Source organism: Phyllobates terribilis, unplaced genomic scaffold (assembly GCF_046119375.1).
Source record: "Phyllobates terribilis strain yellow unplaced genomic scaffold, ASM4611937v1 Scaffold_5__5_contigs__length_657084704, whole genome shotgun sequence".
Taxonomy (NCBI): domain Eukaryota; kingdom Metazoa; phylum Chordata; class Amphibia; order Anura; family Dendrobatidae; genus Phyllobates; species Phyllobates terribilis.
This window is the reverse complement of record NW_027362765.1, coordinates 602,682,960-602,703,881: the sequence shown is the minus strand read 5'-3', so window position 1 is coordinate 602,703,881 and position 20,922 is coordinate 602,682,960. Positions and strand designations below refer to the sequence as shown.

The following is a 20,922-nucleotide window of genomic DNA, read 5'->3' as shown; positions in this document are numbered from 1 at the left end:
TCTGACTTTGTGTTCATGGTACTGATATTGGCATCCTGCTATCCACGTTCCTGACTTCTGATTCTGTCCTGACTCAACCCTCTCTGGTTCTGACGCAGCACGTTGACTGTCCTCTGGCAGTTAACTCCACTACCCAGCAGCCACGCCGCGGACATAACTTTCTCTTTGATGACGCTTTGATTGAGAATCCCTATGTATCCTGGGATAGTCAAATAAGTCGTCATCAGGGGGCAGAGGTTGCGGTCCCTGCCACAATCTCTGACCCCACTTACTTAATGTGCACTGACAGTGCACTCTCTTCCCGGCTCATTACCTCTGATCAGAGCTGTCAAATGAGCTAACTGTCATTGTGTACTGCACAGTCACAAGCTTCTGCTAAGTATACATCAGAATTAACAACCGACGCATACTCAGTAGAGCAGGGACTAGCCCAGCCCCTGAAATGAGTGTCACTCATGACTCGTTTGACTATCCCAGTATGCACTAGCATTCTCAAATGAAGCATCATTTAAGAAGAAGTAGTAAAAGAGAATATGAAGCAGGCAAACAGGTAACCAGGATGGATCAATCTATCATGATATTAAAGCACGTCTTCCACAGTTTTTGAAAAGATTTTCTGAAAATAGGGGCAAAATTCAGAGGTTTTGCCTCAATTTTCTGAAGATTTACGTAAACCAGAATTAATAACACTATAGGATGGACACAAAAGTATTGGGTAGCAATGCTCTTTCTTTTTATTCAGCAAAGATGCAAAGTGCAAAAAATAATTCCTTTTCTGAGACCTATCCTTGCTCACTAAGAAAGAACTGAGATGGTGGGTGCTTCTACTTAAAGGGAATGTACAGTGCTTTTATATTGATAGCCTATTCTTAGGATAGGTCACGGATAGCAGATATGTGGAGCTGTGACAGAGGCACACCTGCCAGTGGCAGTTGGATGTGATACAACAATAATAAATTAATACGTGAATAAAAATGCAACATTTAGATAAGACCTAATGTAGCAAATGTAAAGCCAGAGGCTAGTGATATAAAGCAAAAAAAGCATCCCACCATTCTGTTAATTATAGGGGTCCCAATGTCAGACTCCCAATCATCAAGTATTTATGACTGTAGATTTAATTGTATTGTGAACTGAGGTTGGGTGGTAGCAATTATTGCACTGGTGGTGGTTGATGTTATAAATTGCACTGGTGTGGGCTAGGGTTAGGGTTATTTGCATGGGGGGTTAATGGTGGATGGTTAAATGTACATAATGTGGTGAGATTTCATTAGTGATGATTGCTTTATGAAGGAGCTAGCACTACTGGCAACATCAGAGTAGACTTAGTAAATAAATGAGAAATACTATCCTAGATTCTTCTATGTAGCTGACAGTCACACATTCCATTAGATATATGAATATCTAATGTAGGAATATCTTAGATATAGGAATATCTTCCATAATAACTCAGCTTTCCATCACCTGTCTTACCTATTGCATTATTTTTGTGTCTTATTGTGTATAAATATGTGACTCTTCAGATTTTGTGGTATACTATGCCTGATGAAGAGACCTGCGTAGTCTCGAAAGCTTGCAATTAGTTACCATCTTTTCAGTTAGCCATTAAAAAGTATCAACCACTGAGGACTCTCAAATCTAAATATTTTACATTCCATTAGAAGTTTAACCGGTTCCCGACCGCCCACTGTAGATAAACGTCGGCGCTTGCCGCGCTCTGTGCAGTGCCGACATTTAAAAACGGTGGGTGGTCTCGCAGTGCTCAGGACCCCCAGGGTCCTGCAAGCACTGCGATTCCGGTGCAGAGCGTTAGCTCTGACAGGGTACATCATCGGGACCTAATTAGATCAGGTCCCAGTGATGTTAACCCTTTGCTGTCTGCTATATGCTGTGATCTATAGTGATCGCGGCATATAGGAGACAGCAGGAAGAGAGGGGGTCGTCTTACTTACCTCCGAAGACCTCCGTTTCGTTTGAGGACCTGGGGTTGCTATGGCAGCTGGAGGTCACATGACCGCCTCCAGCTCTGCCATATATGGTGTCCTTCCTGTCTGGCTTCAGCCTGTATGTAGCTGATACCAGACAGGAGACTCTGACTGAAACAGTCAGTGAAGATCTCATATAATGTAATATATGTGTATTACATTACATGAGATCAGTGATCAGAAAAATAAAAATTAATGTCCCATACAGGGACTAAGTAAAAATGTAAAAAAAAGTAAAAAAAAAGTTTTTAAACTATTAAAAAAAAAAATCACAAAATAAATAAAAATAAATAAATAAAATATTAAACCAATAAATCCGTAAATTATTACAAAACCAAAAAAAGTACACATATTTGGTATCGCCGCGTCCGAAACAACCCGAGCTATAAAACTGTCACACTAATTAACTCCTTCTGTGCACACCGTAATAAAAATAAATAAAAAACGGAGCAAAAAAATATGCTTTTTCATCATATCGCCAAACAAAAAGTGGAAAAAAATGCGATCAAAAAGCAGAATAGAAATAAAAATGGTACCACTGAAAACATCATCTTGTTCCGCAAAAAAAAGCTGCCATACAGCTCCATCAGCCAAAAAATAAAAAAGTTATAGCGCTCAGAATAAAGCAATGCAAAAAAAATATTTTTTTTTCTATAAAATTGTTTTATTGTGTAAAAGCGCCAAAACATAAAAAAAATACAGTAAGTGTAGTATCGCTGTAAACGTACTGACCCGAAGAATAACGCTGCCTGATCACTTTTACCACACGCAGAACGGCATAAAAAAAAACTCAAAAAACAATTCCTGAAGTGTTTGTTTTTGTTAACTTTACCTCCCAAAAAACGGAATAGAAAGCGATCAAAAAATGTCACGTGCCCAAAAATGGTTCCAATAAAAATCTCAACTCGTTCCGCAAAAAACAAGCCGTCACATGACTCTATCGGCCGAAATATGGAAAAATTATAGCTCTCAAAATATGGTGATGCAAAAACTAGATTTTGCAAAAAAAGCGTATTTTAGTGTGTGACAGCTGTCAGTCATAAAAACCCGATATAAATCTGGTATCTCTGTAATCGCACCGACCCGAAGAATAAAGTAATCTAATCAGTTATATCACACTAGGAACGGCATAAAAAATAAATAAAACAAATATTATTCACCTGCTACTGATTTGTTTATTATGTCTCCCAAAGATCCCAGTAAGGCTCTGCTCACATTTATCCTGTGCTCTGCGCTGAGCACTTACACCAGAGTTTCCGTGTAAATCTCTGAAATACGTGATTCAGCCAGAACCCATGATGGAAGATTCCCTGTAATGAGGCAGATATAGGCCACTGTGGATGCCGTCTAGCCTGGGATCCCACTGTGTCATTTGTTTTAGGCGTGCATAAAAGTGCGGTTGGCCACAGTTTTGTGCACTTCTGAAAAAAAGGACACCACTAAACAGAGGCCAGACGGAGTCCAGAGTAACTCTGCTGCCTCATTACAGTGAATGGATCCTGCAGGGGTTTCATCTGAATTACATCACTTGGAAAATTAGATGGAAACCCCGATGTAAGTGCTCAGCCTAGAGCGCCGGATAAATGTTAAGTAAAATGTTCCCAATAAAAGCTTCAACTCAGTCCTCAAAAAAAGCTAGTCCCCACTCAGGTCCATCATCTGTTAAAAATATAAGGGACTTCCAAGTTACTGGTAGCAGAAAGGCTCTGGAAAAGCAAAATGGTCCTTGCACCCCAAAAGAAATTCAGAAAATTTTGTGCTCCCAAATCCAAATGCCTATTCTACAATAATTTGTTCTCCAATTGTCAAATAGCGCTCCTTCCCCCTCAAATCTCACCGTATGGCTAAGTGGTACGATACAGCCACATATGGGGTATTGACACTTTTAGAAGAAATTGTGTGACACATTTCGGCACCATTTTTACCCATTGCCCTGTGTGAAAATGTAAAATCTGAGGGTAAAACATTTTTTTGTGGTAAAAATATAATTATGCTTTTTTCACTGCCCAATGGTATAAATTTAAAAATTAAAAAATGCTCACTACTTCCCTAGATGAATTCCTTGAGAGGTGTAGTTTACAAAATGGGGTCACTTGTGGGGGTTTCTGCTGTTTTGGCATGTCAGCGACTCTTCAAATGTGACATGGTGTCTGCTGCCTATCCCAGCCAACATAGCGCTTCTTTCTCTTCCGAACCCTGCCGTACACCAAAGCAGTGGTTTTCCCCCACATATGGGGCATCAGCGTACTCAGGAGAAATTGTACAACAAATTTCATGGTGCAATTTATCCTGTTACCCTTATGATAATGCAAAATTAGGGAATGAAAAACATTTTTTATGGGAAAAATGTGAAAATTTTATTTTTACGGCTCAATATTATAAACTTTTGTGAAGCAGCTGGGGGTGCAAGGTGCTCACCACACATCTAGATAAGTTCCCTAAGGGGTATAGTTTCCAAAATGGTGGCACTTGTGGGGGGTTTCCACTGTTTAGGCACATTAGGGGCTCCCCAAATGTGACATGGCGTCCGCTAATTATTCAAACAAATTTTACATTCAAAAAGTCAAATGGCGCTCCTTCCCTTTCAAACCCTGCCATGTGCCCAAACAGTAATTTGCCTCCACATATGGGGTATCGGCGTGTTCAGCAGAAATTGCACAACAAATTTCATGGTGCAATTTATCCTGTTACCCTTATGATAATACAAAATTAGGGAATGAAAAACATTTTTTGAGGGAAAAATGTGAAAATTTTATTTTTACGGCTCAATATTATAAACTTCTGTGAAGCAGCTGGGGGTGCAAGGTGCTCACCACACATCTAGATAAGTTCCATAAGGGGTCTAGTTTCCAAAATAGTGGCACTTGTGGGGGGTTTCCGCTGTTTAGGCACATTAGGGGCTCCCCAAATGTGACATGGCGTCCGCTAATTATTCAAACAAATTTTACATTCAAAAAGTCAAATGGCGCTCCTTCCCTTTCAAACCCTGCCATGTGCCCAAACAGTAATTTGCCTCCACATATGGGGTATCGGCGTGTTCAGGAGAAATTGCACAACAAATTTCATGGTGCAATTTATCCTGTTACCCTTATGATAATACAAAATTAGGGAATGAAAAACATTTTTTGAGGGAAAAATGTGAAAATTTTATTTTTACGGCTCAATATTATAAACTTCTGTGAAGCAGCTGGGGGTGCAAGGTGCTCACCACACATCTAGATAAGTTCCCTAAGGGGTCTAGTTTCCAAAATGGTGGCACTTGTGGGGGGTTTCCACTGTTTAGGCACATTAGGGGCTCCCCAAATGTGACATGGCGTCCGCTAATTATTCAAACAAATTTTACATTCAAAAAGTCAAATGGCGCTCCTTCCCTTTCAAACCCTGCCATGTGCCCAAACAGTAATTTGCCTCCACATATGGGGTATCAGCGTGTTCAGGAGAAATTGCATAACAAATTTCATGGTGCAATTTATCCTATTACCCTTATGATAATGCAAAATTAAGGGATGAAAAACGGTTTTGTGGGAAAAATGTGAAAATTTTATTTTTACAGCTCAATATTATAAACTTCTGTGAAGCACCTTGGGGTTCAAGGTGCTCACCACACATCTAGATAAGTTCCCTAAGGGGTCTAGTTTCCAAAATGGTGTCACTTGTGGGAGGTTTCCACTGTTTAGGCACATCAGGAGCTCTCCAAACGCAACATGGCGTCCGCTAATTATTCAGACAAATTTTACATTCAAAAAGTCTAATGGCGCTCCTTCCCTTCCGAACCCTGCCGTGCGCCCAAACAGTGGTTTTCCCTCACATATGGGGTATCAGCACGCTCAAGAGAAATTGCACAAAAAAATTTGGGGTCCATTTTTTCATGTTACCCCTGTGAAAATAAAAAAATTGGGTCTAAAGTAACATTTTTGTGAAAAAAGTTAAATGTTAATTTTTTTCTTCCATATTCCAAAAATTCCTGTGAAGCACCTGAAGGGTTAATAAAGTTCTTGAATGTGGTTTTGAGCACCTTGAGGGGTGCAGTTTTTAGAATGGTGTCACTTTTGGGTATTTTCTGTCATAAAGACCCCTCAAAGTGACTTCAAATATGATGTGGTCCCTAAAAAAATGTTTTTGTAAATTTTGTTGGAAAAATGAGAAATCGCTGGTCAACTTTTAACCCTTATAGCTCCCTAACAAAAAAAAATTTGGGTTCCAAAATTGTGCTGATGTAAAGTAGACATGTGGGAAATGTTATTTATTAACTATTTTGTGTGACATATCTCTCTGATTTAAGGGCATGAAAATTCAAAGTTTGAAAATTGCAAAATTTTCAAAATTTTTGCCAAATTTCCGATTTTTTCACAAATAAACGCAAGTGATATCGAAGAAATTTTACCACTATCATGAAGTACAATATGTCACGAAAAAACAATCTCAGAATCAGGGGAATACGTTGAAGCGTTCCAGGGTAATTACTTCATAAACTGGCAGTGGTCAGAATTGAAAAAATTGGCCCAGTCACGAAGGCAAAAACAGGCTCTGGCGCGAAGTGGTTAAAGATTTAAAACCTAATGCAATTGGATCCAGGGTGGGAAATTCTAAATAAAAAAAGTGTACTCCCTCTCAGACCGGAGCCACTCCTCCACAACGGCTTCAGTGTTGTTTCCTTGTCTCCTGGCATGAGCAATGTCACGAGATAGCTGCAGGGACACAGAAGCCAGTACAAAGGAGCTGCGCAGGTGAGGAAAAGGAGTCCAGTTTTTTTATTTTTAATTCTTCATCCTTGGCCACTTGCGATTATTTTTAAAATAAGGGAAAACCTTCTTTAAATCTAATGATGTGAGAAATTACCAGTAAATCATTGCAGTATTGTTGGTAAGCTTTGGCATCAATACCACACAATCTGTTGGTAGTGTCCCACTCTATCATATTTAAACTTCTAGAAGAAATGACACTCACACCAACTTTTGAGTTACTCATTAATAGGGTCGCTAACTGGTTTGTAAATACTGGCACAGCCTGGAATTACACTTGGATACTGGTAAAATTAAAATATTTGTACTGACAATTGCAAGCAGCAGCATTTTCACTATGAAACATTGTGTGTGGAGTCAAGTTACTTCCCATTGGAATTGAATACTAAGCGACTACTCCTTTGCCAGACCCTCCATCCCTTCGAATGTCAACAGGTGAAGTTTTGGCTTGCACCAGTTGGGGATTGTAACAGGCAAGCCAACATAAAGCAATAGACGTCACACTCCTCACTACACAGCTCAGTCAGGTGCGTTAACCACTGAGGCCACGTTCACACATTGAGTATTTAGTGAGTTTTTTCCTCAGTATCTGTAAGCATAAACCAGGAGTGGAACAACTGTAGGAAAGTATAATAGAAACACGTCACCACTTCTGTATTTATCACCCACTCCTGGTTTTGGCTTACAAATACAGATGTAAAATACTGACCAAATACTGAACGTCTGCACGTGGCCTTAGATCCTGTTTGCTGTATACATCCATTTGGCCTCTGTCATTGGGTTACCTTTTTGCTGCAGTGCTATTATATAAAGAGGAATGCAGTGAAACAATCCTATGCAATGGCAGGATCATTACAGATTTTTATTTTTATTTTTTTTGTACAATTTGCATCAAATTTTGGTAAGAAAAAATCATGCAAAACGCACAAATATATAATAGCCAACCTGGATAATATTTGTGAGTGGAATAGTTACCAACACAATATGTAAAGTGACTAATTGTCATGACAATAAATAATTCCCAGATAGAAGTATAAACTCATATTCCATATTAATTCACACCCACCAAAGCTAAGCCCCCTGTATCCCTGGCTGGTAGTTTTTTTATGAAAAGGCAGCAACCCTACTCTTTTATAGTCCATAGTGCTTTCTTATGTAAAAGAGCACAGAAATTCTATTAGTGAAAGGCAGTAGCGGACTGCCATCTTATTAGCTGGCTATAAACTGATGTCTCTTTAAAATACTGTTTTATTTTCCAGGCATTGGCCTATTTCTCGAAGCTTCAGGGTGAAGAAGCTTATAGTTAATTGCAGGGTGCACTATGGTTGTCTTCTCCTACACTGGAACATGTTCATTTCCAAAGGCGGGAATTCTAAGCTGCTTCCTTAAGTCGCTGTTTGAGTGTTTCTCAGCTCCTTTATGTCTCACAATATCAAAGAGCTGCTATTAGGATCTGCAATGAAGTAGAAGCGATGTGAATTTAGTCACCGGTGCTGTTTGTTTGGCATGAGGATAGAAAGTCAATTATTTGCTTTCACAGCGGACAGTTTCTGACGCTTTGCCCTGCACAGTAAAAGCTTTAACAGGCTGGGCTTTTAATATTTTAGCAAATTGCCCAATCGGGTTTGGTTTTACGCAACTGACGGCCTTTAAAGATTCAACAGTGTCGCTTCGGAGTGGGATGTCTATTCTCCCCCCTTCATCCATCACGGAGAATACAAGACTTTAATGCTAGACAACAGTGAGTGGCTTCTGATGACAATCACATTTGCACTAGAAAAAAAGAAGAAAACAATAGCTCTGTTTTCAATGCTATGAAAGAAATGAGACAAGGTGAATTTCCTTTAACCCTGTATTTTCCTAATGGCAACATAACCCAATATCTATAAAAATTACCTTTAATAAATCAGTAGGTAACGTGATAAAATTAATGAAAATGTAAATATGGCAATCTATTGATATAGGTGTACTATTTTTATGCTACATTTTCTGCAAAGACATAAATTAGGAAGAACGATTTTGCCTTTCCCTGTACCGATTAGTTAAATTCGTTACATATCTGGGTAATGTACCCAAACACCAGAACTCTCATATTGTCTACAATCTCCTACTCAACCATCCCGACTCCGGAGCCTCCATAGTCTATTGTTATAGTTTGTGCTGATAGGAAGATCTGTTAATTAACAGATAGGAAATTCTGAAGAAACGGAATTTGTGCAATAATTTCTGTATCACAATGGAAGTTTATGTTCTCAGAGAGCGGATATCATCTGACAGCCACCTATTACTGGTGTGATCCCTAGGAATGCTGCACGAGTGCATTTACCATCATGCTAAATTGTCCTTCGAATGCAGGGGCGATGGCAGCTGTCTCACTATCAATAATCTTTGCACTAATAGAATTACACCCATTTTAGACCGTTTTTATTTTGCTATTATGATAGTATGAAACTGAAAATCACATGAAGCAAAGAACATCATGCTTGAAAATAACTACTATCATTTTGAAATGAAGCAAAAAATATACATAAAAATTGATTAAAAAATATTTATTTTTTTTACAAAAATAATTGAAGCAATTTTTAGCATCCAGGTCATTGCTTATTTTCAGAAAAACTTCCCAAGAAATAATATGTATATTTTTCTAATTTGATCATTCACTTTTTAATACTATTAATAGGAGAGACATAAGGTACTTCTAGACATGAAAAAAGGCACCATCTTTATACTGCTTAGCCACTTACTATGTAACAAACTGCTTGCTATATTACGGAGAATAGTGGTGTTTTTCACCACACAGCTTTTACAGGGGTAGCAAGCTCTTTTAGCTTGTTTTACATGAAAGAGACATCACAGAGATGGTGTGAATCAGCATTTATGATTATACGCTACTTAGCTGAGTACACTTGTTCAGCGGTATCCAACCAAAGATCAATGTGGGAAAATCACTCAAAGAACAGTAGCGATGGTACAGCACAGAGCAACAATGATATCAGAAGTGACAAGCATACGAAAAACCAAAGACTACTGTACCATCAACCTAAAGGGATTGCCTATTTTATTATATTCATTGCTTCCTAATTATTACAATTCAAGCATAATTTAAAAAACATGCATCATAAAAGAAAGTTTTACAGAATAGCGGCACAAGCCAGTTGTTCGAATATTGACTCTCTCCAGAGATGAATGAAGCTGGCACAGGCAGCTCGGAGCACCAGCCCCATAGTGTTAACTAAATTTAGATGAAACCTGAAATACCGCTTTAAACTGTAAGAGCAAAGCAAAGAGAAAGAAGTGCCAGAAGGCAACCCAAAAAAGCCTTCCTGAAGGACACAGAGCCTGCAGCTAAACCACAAATCTCACTTGGAAGGGAAAAGCACACAGGGACCTGCATAATAAAAAAGAGATCTGTGTAATATCAAAACACATCCTGTCTCTGCCACTGAAACTGCACTCCTCATCTGGTGTGAAGGAAGCATATCAAATGCACATAAAACAGCCTGCAGAGAGCTACAAGTGGCCCTCATTCCGCTCCTTACTCCAGGCAGGCCAACATGAGAGTAAAGCAGAAAGCCCAAAAAGTTCTTTTGGAAGATTTATCAGACATAATAGTAAAAACAACTAACCTGTCAGATGTTTCATGATGCCCAAACCATGAACAGCAAGAATCAGTACCTGGCTGCATGATTTTCCTCTGAAACACTCCGACATTTCAGAAAAAACACAGTTTGACGATCCGGCCAGAAAGCAGATTAGTATTGTGCTAGCTCTGGTTGGCATCTCCAGCACTGCTCTATGTACATACATGGGAGACAACTGTCAGTCACCTGGAGCAATGCAGGTAGAAGCCTACTGTATCCAGCAGCTTTTCCTCTGATTCCCAGATGACTCTGCAAACTATGTTTTCTTTGGAATCCAAGAGCGGTTTAAAGAAAAACATACCTGGCTGAAATTGTGCGGCCAGGCTCTTTGTCATGCTGCCCCCTTGAGTAAAACACTATGAAAAGTAGCAAAACTTTTGTTTAACACAAAGTTGTGCAAATATTTTGCAACTTTTTGCCTTTTCACACCAGTTTCGTGCAGCTCTACCAAAATAGGGGGGAGGAGGGAGGAGCCAGGGCGTGACTATACACACCCATCCAATTCTTCAAAACTGGCAGCATTTCTTATGCCAGAAATGTTACTCAATGTTACAGACAGACAACAATTTAATAGATATATTGGAAAACCATAATAAAAATTCAAGAATTTAAGTGATTTATGTTTGCAGCCAATAATACTGCAAGGACTATGAACTGTCAAATGATAATATTGACAGTCGTAATAATCTGTAAAGGTTTCTCCAGCTTCAAAAGAATCATGGACGCATCACAATTTTTTACTGGGAGGAAAATAAAGTGTCATATTTTTACAGACTGTCCAGGAATTTTTAGATAGTTGACCACCCAGATTGGCACCCTTCATGTGACCAAAAGGCTTGGTACACCATTCCAACCCATTGGTTTTGCATGCCTCCACCTTCCTCACTGGTGATTGAGAATAGCGGCGTGTTTGAATCTAGCATTATCTGCATAGAAAGCTCAGGCAAGCCAGCAATGTCAAAATCACTAGTGGGAGAGACGAAGGGCATGCAAAACCAATGAGTCTCTTGGCCATGCCATGGGTGCGCCGAGTATTCTAATTAGCATAAAACTCCAGTTTCTGAAGAATAAAGGCAGTGATTAGACTACTAAATATGCAATTTTAAGAGCAGCTATGTTCAGGGAAGGGATTCGACTGGTTCTCACTAGTTCTCCAGAACCAAATGTTAAAATCGGCGAACCGATAGAAAGTAGAAAGACTACCAATCCAGTTGTCTGCTTTCTGCACTCAATTGTATTCATTCATAGTTGTTCTGGTGCTGCATTCATTTACTGATGATGGTTCTGATATGCATCTATGTACTGATTACAGTTCTGGTTCAATATTCATGTACTGTTGATGGTTCTGGTGATGTATTAATTCACTAGTGGTAGTTCTGGTGATATATTCATGTACTCATGATGGTTCTACAGGGTGGGCCATTTATATACACCTAAATAGTCTTCATAGCATAGACAATTGCCTTCAGATGACCCCAAAGATAAAAGTCTAAGGGGGTCAGATCGGGAGACCTTGGTGGCCATTCAACTGGCCCACAATGACCAATCCACTTTCCAGGTAACTGTTCATGTAGGAATACTCGGACCTGACACCCATAATGTGGTGGTGCACCATCTTGTTGGAAAAACTCAGGGAACGTGCCATCTTCAGTGCATAAAGAGGGCAATACATCATCATGTAGCAATTTCAGATATCCAGTGGCATTGAGGTATCCATTGATGAAGAATGGCTCCACAATCTTTGTACCCCATGTACCATACCATACCATCAAGATACGAGATGTGCAGCATCTGAAACAATGGATACTGGAAGCCTTTGTGTAACATACCTGGCGGCGTCCTTGCATAGTGGTCCATCTCCCACTGTGCAAGAGCGCGCACTTGATCTCCAGTCCAGTCCGCTAGCCTGGCTTCCCTCTATGCTGTCTGCTTGCCTCTGTTTCTGCTGCTTAAGGGCGGCGCCCGATCACTTCCTGTTTCTTGTACCTGCTGCAGACACACCCCTGATGCGTCTTCAGCCTATTGCTGTCTGTCACCTGGTATTTAACCCAGCTCCTCCCAAGAAACCCTGCCTGAGCATTGTGTTTCATTCAGTGTGCTCTTGCACTCTGAATGTGCCAGGTCCCTTTCTGTGTTTGCTTGCCTGCCTTTCCTGGAGGCTGTATTTCCAGGCCTGTCTGAACACGCTCCTAGCCTGTTCCTTCCGCCTTCTAGGGGCTGCATACCTAGACCCGCTCCTGTATCTTGCTACTGTGTCTGTTCTTGTCTGAATACTCTTCTAGCCTGTTTCCTGTTTTTCTCCATGTCTGTACCTTTCCTTTTTCTGCAGAGTCTGAACTCGTACCTAACTCCTGTTCGTTGTCACTGTACTTCCGTTTGTGAGTTTGTGGTCCACTCGCTACTTCACTGCAAGTACCCTGTGGGTATCTGGTTCTGCCTTTCCCTTCCTGTCTGTTCCTTGTGAAGAGAGCCCTGTCCCCTCTGCACTGCCTCGCTCTCCGCTCCTGCGGTTCTCGCCCCGCTCTGACCCTTTGCTCGCTGTTCCGGCAGTCTCGCTCTGCTCTGACCCTTTGCTCACTGTTCTGGCAGTCTCGCTCTGCTCTGACCCTTTGCTCGCTGCTCCAGCAGTCTCGCTCTGCTCTGACCCTTTGCTCACTGCTCCGGAAGTCTCGCTCTGCTCTGACCCTTTACTCGCTGCTCTGGCAGTCTCGCTCTGCTCTGACCCTTAGCTCGCTGCTCCGGCAGTCTCGCTCTGCTCTGACCCTTTGCTCGCTGCTCTGGCTGTCTCTCTCTGCTCTGACCCTTTGCTCGCTGCTCCGGCAGTCTCGCTCTGCTCTGACCCTTTGCTCGCTGCTCCGGCAGTCTCGCTCTGCTCTGACCCTTTGCTCGCTGCTCCGGCAGTCTCGCTCTGCTCTGACCCTTTGCTCGCTGCTCCGGCAGTCTCGCTCTGCTCTGACCCTTTGCTCGCTGCTCCGGCAGTCTCGCTCTGCTCTGACCCTTTGCTCGCTGCTTCGGCAGTCTCGTCCTGCTCCACTCTTGCTCACCGCTCCAGGTGGCCTCGTCCTGCTCTACTCTTGCTCACCGCTCCAGGCGGCCTCGTCCTGCTCTACTCTTGCTCACCGCTCCAGGCAGCCTCATCATGCTCTACTCTTGCTCACCGCTCCAGGTGGTCTCGTCCTGCTCTACTCTCGCTCACCGCTCCAGGTGGCCTCGTCCTGCTCTACTCTCGCTCACCGTTCCAGGTGGCCTCGTCCTGCTCTTCTCTTGCTCACCGCTCTAGGCGGTCTCGTCTTGCCCTGCTCTCGCTCACCTCTGGGCGGCCTCACTCTGCTGTGTTTGTCCGCCACATCTGTGGTTCTGTTCCTGAGTCCCAGTGTGTACTGGGTCCTAACCCGCCTGTGTTCCAACCTGCTAGTGCCTCCCTGTCTGCACTCTAGCCGTGCTTGCCTGTACCCCCCTGCCTGCATACCCGCCTGCCTGCATACCAGTCGTGCCTGCCTATACCCACCAGTCTGTGTGCCAGCCTAACCTGTCTGTTCCTGTATTCCCCTGTGTGGGTCAACAGCCGTGTCCGGGGTCTGTCCTGGAGTAGCACCTGGTCCCTCTGCTCGGTTCCTCCTTGGTGCACTGGCGTCGTTTGCCGTCGTGCGACCCTGGTCGGATCGGGTGAATACTTAGTTACACCCCTCCAGGCATTCACTCTCCGGCACGGTACAGTGGAATCACTACATATACACGCACACGCCGCTCAGCCCGGGCGTGTGCATTACACTTTGCTAGCATTTCTTCTGTGGTGTTGCTATCAGTGTGTCAAGAGTGGGAGAAGAGGGTTGCATTGACAATCCAGCACAATGGGCAGCACTTTGAACACATTTTATAAGTGGTCATAAACTTGTAAAAAACTCATGAAAGAATAAAGTTACGTTAAAACCAAGAACACCATTGTTTTGTTATGAAATTCTCAATAAGTTTGATGTATCACATGACGCTCTTCCCATTGAAAAAAATAAAGTTGGATCCAAAATGGCCGACTTCAAAATGGCTGCCATGGTCACCACCCATCTGGAAAAGTTTTTCCCCTCTCACATACTAATGTGCCACAAACAGGAAGTTGATATCACCAACTATTCCCATTTAATTTAGGTGTATCCATATAAATGGCCCACCCTGTATTTATGTTTTCATGTAACAAGGATGGTTCTGGTGATGTATCCATGTACTGATGGTGGTTCTGGTGATGTATTCATGTACTGATAACAGTTCTGGTACAGTATTCATGTACTGATAATGGTTTAGGGCCAGAATTCATGCACAGATGATAGTTTTGGTGCTGTACAGATGTAGTAATCCATAACATGACATACGGCTATGTTAATAAAGTTTTGTGCCATCTGAAAAGTTAGGGATTACTACATCTGTATTTATGTAAGGAGCATTAAACCTTTGTGTTGGTGGGGGCCAGAAAGATGTCCGAACTTGGGGTGCTGTTTAAACTGTATGATTTTGTAATCTTATGAAATACTTGTATAATGCCTACTACATTATCAGCACTCAAAGGGGTATCACTGTGTGTTATTTTTGATGTTACATAGGACTACAGCAAAATGTGTCTTTAAGTTTGTCTACCATTGCTTTTACTTTATGGAAGAGTGAGAGGCATGTAACTGGGTATGATCGGCAGGAAGGGTGAGATCTGAATAAAGGGGGTTTGGCTACGCTCATGAAAACAGAAAACCTGTTAAACATTTGAATCCCACATCTGGCTTTATTACAAGGCTGTATGCTTAATTTACACTATGAGTTTGGACTGATACACTCTTTTTAAGTAAGTATTTTTTCCTGTTGAGCATTTTAGAATTTTATTATGCTAAATTGTTTTTAACTGACATATTCAACATGAAACTTACTCAAATATGTGATACATCCAAACTTGCTGGACAGAAAATACATATTTTTTTATAAAAAAAAAATATCTAGGACTCTATTGTTTCATATAATGGAGGTGGAAGTGAAGGCACAGATGATCTCAACAGTGCACATTGTCACCTATCTACTAATGTCAACCATAATACCCCACTGACTGACACAGCAAAGCAACTTCCAGGGTCCTGGTGCATTTTTTGTTAAGGGTCCTCAAAAGTACTGTCTCCACATTTACCCCCACTGTCTTATCATCCCTGCTTTCCCTAAAGATGGTATCACTAAATATTTTAAGGGATATGCAATCATCTGTCAAACATGCTGATATTCTCTTTGGATTTATGTGCATGGTTTTATGCTAAGTAACTGTGCATATTCTTCCATTATAACACAATAATATCCATCCATCCATATTTCTATACTATCTATCTATCTATCCATCTATCTATCTATCTTATCACATCTTTCTATTATCTATCTTATCACATCTATCTATTTTTCTATTATCTATCTAGCTATCTTTCTATGTCTAACTTCTATATTCCTAAGCACCATGTTACAGGTTACTTAGCAGCTAGCACACAGTCTATTTGGGTGGGTGCTGCAAGTTTGAATTATGACTCATTGGGACATTGTCATTTCAATCTTCCCTGACAGCGCAGACTAGTAGTCAGAAGCAGACACTGGAGACAGTTCTCTTTCACAGCTGTCAGCTGTGACAGTTTCCCATCTGAAATGTTGATAACTTGTGATAAGCAGTGATACACATGGCTTCATCTACTAGGACAAATTATCCCTTCAGGACCTGTGTTAGCTCTGAGTACCATGGATTATAGGTGACCCAAAGAGAAAATCCAGCACACACTGCCCATAAGTCATCATCTTACAAACTGTGCGATGAAGCAACTCAAGTACACATTTTATCACAAATTTGTTAAAAGCTATTCCACCAAATTCCCTAAGTCTATACAATGGACAATTATTCATAAATGCAAATCCTTAACCTCTGATATTTACAGTGAGGTCCTGAGAATTACAAGCAACGATATGATCGTTTTACCCCACCTAAATTACATCATAATGCTTTTCTTCTTTTTGACCAAATCTAACCTATTAGTTTTAACATATGGAGGATATTTCTATGACTACATCACTTAATGCAGGATAATGGAGATCAGCTGGTGTCAGCTGCTGTATACATGGGCTCTAGCCATGCAGCATCCTAAGCAAATTCCATTGGACATATCAATATGCAGAACGACTCTGGCTTTTGACATAATGACATTGGGTAGCTGAGTTTTCTTGTAAAGCCTTACGCACATGGCTGTTTTATGGCTCCTTGTACATTTCCTTGCTAGTGAAATAAATAAGTATAAAGGGCACCCATAGAACTGCATGAGGATTTGCTGCACCTTCATATAGTTTTTATTGTTTGTTGAGTTACTTCTAGGAGACACCATCTATGGTACTGTATACGGCCTCCAACAAAGCTTCTAGTGCAGCTATGTAGCATGGAGCAGTTTTGGACTCTGCTGCTATAAACCCTCCTGGACATGGCATCAAAGAGTGGTCCACTAGACAGAAGGCCAAGGCTTTAACAGTATGATTTACGTGAAGTAACTGTGCAGCTTTTTATATTGTGAAACCACAGAAATTAAAGAGAATCTGTCAGTGAGATCTACCCTTCTGAGCTGTTTACATGGACTAGCAGGTCATAGGAAGCTAAATAAAATGTCTTATTTTAGAGAAATAATTCCAGGGCATGTTAGTGTTACCAGTGTGAGACACGTAATGACTGACAGTCTACTCTCCTGATATACATGTATCACACTAATAACTTCCCCTTTCATTTATAATAATCTCTGGAGTCAGATTCTCATGCAGATCAGTGTCCGACCCATAGCCTCGAACAAAAATTTCTTATACTGATCGTTATTTGTAAAGAATTCAAGGTACTAAACCTCAATATCTGAATCTCTAGGATGGGAAATCACCACTTTTCCATATATTCCTCCTCATACATTTCTTACCCATGCTCCTTGGGGATAATATAATAATAATTTTTATTTTTATAGCGCCAACATATTCCGCAGCACTTTACAATGGGGACAATCAGTTCACTTTTCACTATAGCTACATGAATACATGCGCAGAGTTTAAATATGCCCTCCTCTCCTATAGCAAAACAGAAAGCTCACCCCGTTATGCTTTACAAAGTCTATAGACCAAACCGGAATTAAATGGACTGCTTTAAGGATATCTGGCAATCATCTCTAGGTATCTTTTACACAATCTACTTACTTGTTCTATATACTTTAAAAACTTACATTTTTGTTTCAGTAAAATCCCTACAAAACTAAAAGCAGATTTTGAAGAACTGCTAAGCATGCAATGTTTTCCCTCCACCCGGACGGCTGGCAGCGTCTCCTTTCCCACCCTTTTCTACAGCCTCTTGTTAACTTTAACTCCCAGTCCGCACCTTCTATCTCTCATTGCTAAACTGTCTCCCTCTATTCCTTTCTCTGTCTTCCCGCAGCTCTCCTCAGACAATCATTGAATGCCAGCTCCCACTTTGAACATCCCACCTCATCATACAAACTGACACAGTTATGCTTTTCAAAAACCCACAGCCAATCTGTTAATCATTACTTATTTACAAACGCCTCTGGGCCTGGAGGGGCTTGTAAGGAGCGTGCACGATACCCCAATCAGACTCGCTTTCTCTGCTAGTGAAAGAACTTAAATAAATAAATAAGTGTGGGGAATAGAAAAAATAAATACGGCAAAAAAGAAACACTCCCCCCTAAGGCAACCTAAACCCATCACTTTCCATTGCACATAAGATGTACTGGATAACACTAAAGTATTTAATATATATATGGTATAATATACCTACAGGAATGGCCTTTTGTGCAGAGCATGGCTGTCTGGTATCTGGTAATTTGATGTTTTGCTAAAGGCAAAAGCATAAGAAAAAAAAAAAGCACCTAGTGTACAGAGCTGTCAGTGGGATTCTCTGGGGCCTGTAGGGTAAAGATGTACCCTAAAGCATCAGAATCTTGACATGGCTTTGAAGCACATAAAACTGTGTAAATAACTCCCTGGAATTATTATCACTCAAGATCAAAGGGAGGAGAGAGATTCAACAGAGCTAGAAAAGGGGGTGAGCCGTTCCTGGCTCCGCGATGCCAGTTAGTGTTTGCAGACTTTCTCCGCTTATATTATTTTAGCAATTTGAAAACCAGCAGTACTGGGGGAAAATAGTCTTTTTTCTATTGCAAGTACTTTGCCCATTTCAGCTTCAGGGGACTCAGCTAGTAGCCCAGCTTTTAAGCCTAGGTGTGATTTCAATACTTATAGTCCATGAAAACAGTTTTCGATGTATTACTGTACATTATTTGCACTTTGCACTGTAATTATCCTGTCTTCTGACACACATAATTACTGTGGATTTCACTTTCACATTCTGATTTATTTTCTGTGCTTTACATTATTGGATCAAAGCAGTACTTTAGATTGTTTTTTAAAAAGACACACACCCTTTTTTTGCATAACAGAGAGAATGAGTCACAGACGGAGAGATACGTACGTGCAACCTTATATTCCTTTGTTAAACATTATGACCTTTCATGTAAGATTTTGACATTATTTGCCACCTACACAGACTAGGGATGTCCACGAGATGAAGCTATCCACGACAAGTAACATCAAATGTTGGTAGCTATAGTCTGACTGTAACGCCAACATTAAAATTGTAAGGTGAAAACATCTCTTTAAGTGGCCCTTTTAGGCACATAATAGATTCCAATGTGCTACTTTGTTTGTTTTTTCACCTTTCTATGACAAAACTAAACACAATGACAATGTGTGCACAGTGTTCTGTACTAAGACATCTCACTAACTGTGTTGACAGCCTAAAAAGACTGCTTTAACTAGCAGAGTCAAAGACAGACTGCAATAGGGTATTGTGAGATTGTAGATTGTGAGCCCTCACGGGCAGGGTCCTCTCTCCTGTACCAGTTGCTAACTCGTTTTGTTCAAGATTATTGTAAGTGTTTTTGCTATGTATACCCCCACCTTTTCACATGTAAAGCACCATGGAATAAATGGAGGTATAATAATAAATAATAATATGGTATTATATTATAAGAATTGACACATCTCTAAATATTGAAACTGTAAACACATTAAAAGATTTAGATGGTAAGCTGTAGAGACCATCTACTTGTCCAAAATGAGTATATTTATAGGGTTAAATGCTGTCTCCAATAATTGTGTGCCGCACAGACAAGTTTTGAGTAGTCCTTTAAAATAAATCCAGTATGGTTTATTTGTAAGGAATTCTACCCTGTGTAGCTGCTATCCTGTGAACAGCTCCCAACAAAGTTCTGAATGTCCTAATTACTGCACTGTCACGTCACAGTGCCATTGTGCAACCGCAGCAAGGCCTCAGACGAGCAGCCTGCATGTTATTAGTTTTTCTCTGCCTTCACCGTCTAAATCAATTAATGAAGATTTGATTTCAATCGACAGCATAAAAGGGAAGGTAATTCTCAGGTTCAGCTCAGATTGTACTAATTCATTCAACATAGTCCCAATGAACAGATAGCTGTACACATAGGCAGTGCTTCAAAGAGAGCCTAGCCTTAGGCTAGCATATCATGGGAGCTGGCTGATTGGCTCATGTTATCATTAGTGCCGCCGCTTGTTTGCAGCTACACAGGAGCAGGACGAGGGGAGAGTGCTCCCACTTTAGAGCCGACGTATTTTTCAAACGCCTTTTCAAATTGTTTTCCATGACAGAAATTGTTTTTTCAGCTCTGTCATTACCTGCTGATACGCTGACAGAATAAATACTCGTGCTTTAAAAAGCCATCTAACAACCCTGCAGGTTTTTTTTTTCACCCATTCTCATTTTTTTTTTTCTCCTTTAGCAGCAACATTTATTTCGAAACAGCAAAATAGAGAAGAGGGTTTAAACACATACTGACAGATTGCCTGCTGCTTTGTGGAAGAGAAAAAACTTTATCCAAGGGTAAAGACAGGCCTTTAAAGCCATTCAACTCCGCATATAGAGCTAAGTTTCTCAATGTATGAAGATGGAGCCTAATTCTTCAGCACCGCGGACAGCTGTCAGATATGTCTAAGCAAACGGCTCCAGTACCTTGGACAGCTCTTTAACTCATCACTAACATGCAAACATGTCTTACATCCACCACCACTAAATGACCCTAAATGTTGCTGAATATTTTAGCTGGAATTGCTATCCACCTTTGAACACAGAAGAGAGTTGTTGATTTCCATCCGGCAGTGAAAAGAGGCAGCTGTTAGAACCTTGCTCTTAGGTTTTTTTTCCTTTGCTGGTCACATGACCTTGTTGGCCTATTTAATCCTGCTCCGCCCTTCTGGCTTTGCTGGACTTCATTGTATTACTACTTTCTAGCTAGCCTGTGCTCTGTATCTAACTCTGTTAGTTTGCTTGGTCTACGGACCTCTTTGTTCTATATATTTTGTTTGTTCGTCTGTCTGCTACTATTTCTGTTAGGAGGTGTCCATTTTCCTCCCAGTCCTTAGTACTTGTAGGGATTCCTTCCCCACATCTATAGGTCTCCGTACAGACTAGCTTAGGACTTT

General features: G+C 40.8%; 1 protein-coding gene across 21 annotated transcripts in view; it reads right to left on the bottom strand.

Annotated features, from left to right (window-relative positions):
* KCNMA1 (potassium calcium-activated channel subfamily M alpha 1) overlaps nucleotides 1-20,922 on the bottom strand; it is a 731,255-nt gene that overhangs the window by 108,868 nt on the left and 601,465 nt on the right. The window lies entirely within an intron of this gene.